Source organism: Bufo gargarizans, chromosome 3 (genome assembly GCF_014858855.1).
Source record: "Bufo gargarizans isolate SCDJY-AF-19 chromosome 3, ASM1485885v1, whole genome shotgun sequence".
NCBI lineage: Eukaryota > Metazoa > Chordata > Amphibia > Anura > Bufonidae > Bufo > Bufo gargarizans.
Genome location: NC_058082.1, coordinates 574903193 through 574909698, shown reverse-complemented (window position 1 = coordinate 574909698; position 6506 = coordinate 574903193).

The following is a 6506-nucleotide window of genomic DNA, read 5'->3' as shown; positions in this document are numbered from 1 at the left end:
TGAGGAGGAGCAGGAGACGGTTGCTACAGAGGGTAATACCCATGGAAGTTTTATTCCATCTGTTTAGCGTGGATGGGTAGAAGAGGAGGAAGAGGATGAGGAGATTGAGAGTCTTCCTGCTGATGAGGACAGCAAAGTCTTGTCTGTTGGGACTCATGGCACACATGGCTGACTTTATGTTAGGCTGCCTTTCCCGTGATCCTCGAGTTGTACGCATTTTGGCCAACATTGATTACTGATTGTTCACCCTTCTCGACCCCCGCTACAAATAGAACTTCTCATCTCTCATTCCTGTGATCGAGAAGATGAGCAAAATGTTGCATTACCAGAAGGTCATTGTGGAAAAATTGCTCCAAAACTTTACAGCTGACAACGCTGGCTGCAGAGTACGTAGTTCCTTGGCCAATCGAGGAGGGGAGACAAGGGGAACACACAGCAGTTCCAACAGAGGCACGGCAACACTCTCCAAGGCCTGGGACAGTTTTATGACACCCCGCCAGCACCCTCACCCTGATGCACGACCTAGTGTTACAAGGAGGGAAAATTTTGGGAAGATGGTGAAGAAGTACATAGCAGACTGTGTCAGCGTCCACAGTGATCCCTGTGTGCCTTACAACTATTGGGTGTCCAAGCTGGACACATGGCACGAACTGCCTTGGAGGTGCTTGCCTGCCCCGCTACCAGCGTTTTGTCAGAGCGTGTATTTAGTGCTGCTGGGGGCATAATAACTGATAAGTGCATCCGCTTGTCAACTGAAAATGCTGACCGGTTGACTCTTATAAAAATGAACAAGGCCTGGATTGCCCCTGACTTCTCTACTCCACCAGAAGAAAGCGGCTAAACATAAAGGCACTCTAAATGTGGCTTTTATAGTGTATTGAATACACTGTATTCCCATGCACCCCTTCCACCACTAAAAAGGGTATATGGTTCAATCTCCCTTTTCTCGTCCTCCTCTTCCTCCATCATATCAACATGCCTATTAGGCTGCCCTCGCTCCTAATGTTTTAGAGGGTCAGCTCAGCAGCGGGCCCTCACCCATCATGTTTTAGAGGGTCACCAGCAGGCTCTCACCCATAATGTTTTAGAGGGTCACCAGCGGGCCCTCAACCATAATGTTTTAAAGGGTCAGCTTAGCAGCAGACCCTCACCCCGAATATTTTAGATGGTCAGATGAGCAGCAGGCCCTCGCCCCTAATGTTTTAGAGGGTCACCAAGGCTGTGTATGATGCCCTCCTTTATGTGTAATAAAGGGTGTATTGGAGTGCCGGTTCCTTGTAATTTTTGGCAGCCCTTTCCCTTAGTGCATAGGCTTTATGAGTGTAGGAGTCCCACTACCTGAACAATTGTACCACAATGTGAATGAGGCCCTCCTTTATGTGATATACAGGTTGTATCCGAGTGCCTCTTGTAATTTTTGGCAGCTCTTGCATTTTATATACAAGTAAATATAATAGAAAGAATGTTTCTGTTAGGGGGGACTATTAATTACCAATATTTATGCAAATATCAATAATTAATATTCATAAATAGGATTTATTTATACCTTAGGCTACTTTCATATTAGCGTGGCTTGGAGCTCCGCTTGTGAGTTCCGTTTAAAGGCTCTCACAAGCGCACAGCCCTAATGCATTCCGAGTGGATGCGGATCCGCTCAGAATGCATAAGTCTGGCAGCATTTAGCCTCTGCTCCGCTCAGCAGGCGGACACCTGGCCGTGCGGAGGCAAACGGATCCATCCAGACTAACAATGTAAGTCAATGAGGACGGATCCGTTTGAATTTGACACAATATGGCTCAATTTTCAAAACGGATCCATCCCCCATTGACTTTCAATGTAAAGTCTGGACGGATCCGTCTGAGGCTACTTTCACACTTTCTAAAATATAATGCAGACGGATCCGTTCTGAACGGATCCCATTGTCTGCATTATATGAGCGGATCCGTCTGGGCAGACCCCAGACGGATCCGCTCTGAACGCAAGTGTGAAAGTAGCCTTAAATAAAGATAACACTATTACCTTGCTTTACACTAATCGCCACACTAGCTGCATGCGCCTTACTGAACTAACTACCGCTAATAACCACACATTACACAGATAGTTACAAATAATACAAGATATTTATTAACATCTACAGTACACTACGCACGCAATACACTAACAATACAGTACTAACTACACTACACAATACCAAATTCCACCCACAAACTCTAACTTATACACATACATACACATCATCAGCCCCCAACCTTGCTCTAAACTATCCCTACTAGTACAAAGGGTTAACGGTGGCACTGCAGGGGTTAATGCAAGCCACAGACACAGGGATGCAGGGGTACAGCAGAGGTAAAAGGGGTAAAGGGGAGTAGGGATGCTCCTGCAGGGATAGGGTAGGGGATTGGTGGTTCAGGGGTTAATATGGCAGGGGAATATGGGCAGATAGGGGTAATAGGGCGTTGGTGGGATAGGGCAAGTAGGGGTAAATCAAGATCATTGGTGGGATAGGGCCAATAGGGGTTAATCAGGAATATGGGTTGTAGGTGGGAAAGGGCCAGTAGGGGTTAATCGTTGGTGGGATAGCGGGGGTGATACTCAGCCCTCCAGGGATTATGCTCATTGTCCAGGGGGGGGGGGGGAAGCTCAGCTCTTCTGCCCCAGTGCAGGGCCTGCCGGACATTTATGTGACAGGCGGGAAAAGCCTTTGACCTCCCGCCTGTAGCACTTTACATTCCGGCAGCGCGATAGTAATCGTGCTGCCGGAATGCGCATAATAGAAGCAGGGGAGGTTTCTCCCCTCTTCCTATTATGCATAATTATCTCCAGCAGCGCTGGAGATAATTGATACAAAGGACTCTGATTTTATTGAATCGGAGTTCTTTGAAGCATACAGGATGACCGGACTCTTGTCCGGTCATTCTGATGCAATTAACCAGATGGCATCAGTGCGAATGCTCGGGGCACATTCACACTGATACCTCTGGTTTCAGGTGAACCAAGGGACATTTTCCCATCAATGGGGCCTATGGAGGGGGATATGTTTGAAGGGGCACATATTTAGGGGACATATATATAAAAAGGGACATATAAGGGGGCACATATTTCGGGGACATATATATATGATATATATATATAAAAAGGGACATATAAGGGGGCACATATTCCCCACAGGGGCCACAATGAGCCCATGTGGAATACTAAGGGCATATGTGTGCAGATGCTGGGCACATCTGCGCACATCATCCTATAATGTGCCCATTTATGTATGCTTATATATTATAAATGCATGCGCATGTTTATATATATATATATATATGTCTCAACCCTTTCCACAACAGTTTCATAACAATATTCCCTCTGAAATCAATTTTATCTTCGGTTTGGTGCGCATAATTGTGAGTCTGTAAAAGTGGCGTACTACTCGGACAACATCGTTCCCAGCAGCGACCTGGGAGTCCAAGATGCATCCAGACATCCTCCCGATGCTGTTCCCAAACCATTTCAGTGGTGTTTCCATCAATTTCTGATCTTTTCCTATGAACCAGACACCCTCCCCTCTTCAGTGCAGGGGGTGCCTGGTCTAATGCTCGGGTTCTCCCATTGACTTCCATTGTGCTCAGGTGCTCTGTAGAACCCCGAGCATCCCGAGGTGTTCTACTTGAGCACCCGTTCATTTTGGTGCTCAACCAACACTAATGATTTCATAGTAAAGATAAGAATACTGGGCACTCTCACTTTATGTAGAATCATACAGTTTATTTAAACATATAGAAGCATAATCATGACTTATAAAACAATATAATTGGACATCAGTAAGACTTATAAAACACTAAAATACTGCCTAAAATTGTACAATAAATGGCTAAATGGTAAAATACCGCACTATAGCTATGAGACTGACAAGTCCATGAGAATATGTGGACAATGGGGTTGGATCCAGACTAATTGCTAATACAGATCTTGTAACTGAAGATAATCTTCTCAAAAAGTCCTTTTTGACCCCCACTTCAAGTTCCCTCTTAAGGGTTTGGGATACTACAGTTTGGATAGTTAACCCTTAGGGAGTGTATTAACGCGGCGTCCCGCTATACTCACTGCGCAGCGATAATTTTCCTGCTGCTGTACTTGCTGTCCAAAAGATCGTGCCGTAGCTGTTAAATTCTCAGGCTTCCACTACCGTGCCTCTGAAGTGCTCTGGGTACCTCTCCGTAGGTACTCCCTGAGATTCAGATCGCCTTCTCCCACGCCAGCTTACTTGAACCACGGTACTTTATATCCTCGTGCTGTGTGCTTTAGTCGCCGGCGTGTCAGGACTTGGTGTTGTGACAACTGAGGAAGGGGCAAAGTACCCTGAAACGCGTTTGGTGAAAGACCCCCTGACCAACCACATAATCTATACGCTGGAACTATAAAGGCTTTTTCCACCCAAGAATTTGAGTATTCCGTGAGTAACCAAGTCCTGACACGCCGGCGACTAAAGCACACAGCACGAGGATATAAAGTACCGTGGTTCAAGTAAGCTGGCGTGGGAGAAGGCGATCTGAATCTCAGGGAGTACCTACGGAGAGGTACCCAGAGCACTTCAGAGGCACGGTAGTGGAAGCCTGAGAATTTAACAGCTACGGCACGATCTTTTGGACAGCAAGTACAGCAGCAGGAAAATTATCGCTGCGCAGTGAGTATAGCGGGACGCCGCGTTAATACACTCACTAAGGGTTAACTATCCAAACTGTAGTATCCCAAACCCTTAAGAGGGAACTTGAAGTGGGGGTCAAAAAGGACTTTTTGAGAAGATTATCTTCAGTTACAAGATCTGTATTAGCAATTAGTCTGGATCCAACCCCATTGTCCACATATTCTCATGGACTTGTCAGTCTCATAGCTATAGTGCGGTATTTTACCATTTAGCCATTTATTGTACAATTTTAGGTAGTATTTTAGTGTTTTATAAGTCTTACTGATGTCCAATTATATTGTTTTATAAGTCATGATTATGCTTCTATATGTTTAAATAAACTGTATGATTCTACATAAAGTGAGAGTGCCCAGTATTCTTATCTTTACTTTGCTTATTTGTCAGAGGAAGGGCGTATCCTCTTTACTGTGAGCACCTCCACCTGATTTTATTCACTCCTGTGAGTCACACAAGCCAACCTGTACTAATGATTTCATGTTGAGCTAAAACTTGTTATGTTATTCGTCAGAATCTCAGGGTAATTCCGCTCAGATACTGTTTATCTCTTTTTATTGAATTTCATCATTTGATTTCTCTGGTTTAATCTTTAACAATGAATGACAGTAGTTACAAGCTCTGCATTATTATTTTTTATCTCTTTGTTAGAGGAGATAAACCTCTACATATCTTTATATAAAGTTTTGGTTTAATAAAAGGGAATCTAAACTTCTATATCAAGTCAAACTCACATTTTTTCTTGCATTTTTCCTGTTTCATTCTTGAAATCTGGTTTTCATATTAAACATATTTTTTATAACTGTTTTTCTATAACTTTTCTTTAATGTCATTAATCACATAAAAAGTCTCAAAATATTCCCGTTTTCATCATAACCACTGAAGAACACTCAGTAGAGTGATATGGAGGGTTTACATGTCCTGTGGAGCAGCAGATTATCAGGAAGGAAGCACTCCTACCTGAAGACTGGCTGCTTGTTCAGTGGGGAAGAAGTACCAGCCACGATCAATTCTACAGTATAAGGACCCGCACACGGATCCTCCGAGAAATACGGTCCGTGTGCGGGCCATATATCCCGGAGCGGCATACATCGTGCGCACGGGATCTCACAGAATCATAGGTTACTATGATACTGTGTGCATTGGGCTGCCCGCGGGACTATTGTCCTGCACTCATATGATCATATGAGTGCAGGACAATAGCCCCGCAGGCGGCCCGATACGCACAGTATAATAGTAACCTATGATGCTGTGAGCTCCCGTGCACACGATGTATGCCGCTCCGGGACATATGGCGCGCTCACGGACCGTATGTCTCGGAGGGCATACGGTCGTGTGCATGAGCTCTAGGACATATGGCGCACTCACGGACCGTATGTCTTTGAGGGCATACAGTCGTGTGCATGAGCCCTAAGGCCTCTTGCACAGAACATATTTTTTTTTCCGTTTCGTTTTTGCATTCCGTATACGGAACCATTCATTTCAATGGATCAGCAAAAAAAAATTGAAGGTACTCCGTATGCCTTCCGTTTCCGTATTTCCGTTTTTCCATTCTGTTCAAAGATAGAACATGTCTTATATTTGTCCACATAACGCAAAAGTATAGTACTTTTCTATCAGGGGCCAGCTGTTCCGTTCCACAAAAAACTGAATGCACACGGACGTCATCCGTATTTTTTGCAGATCCGTTTTTTGTGGACTGCAAAATACTGAAAAAGCCATACGGTCATGTGCAAGAGGCCTTAGGATGAATGGTCGCTATTGCTAGTTTAGACAGGACGATCTGCTGCCCAGAAATGAAAATGTACTTGCCTGCATC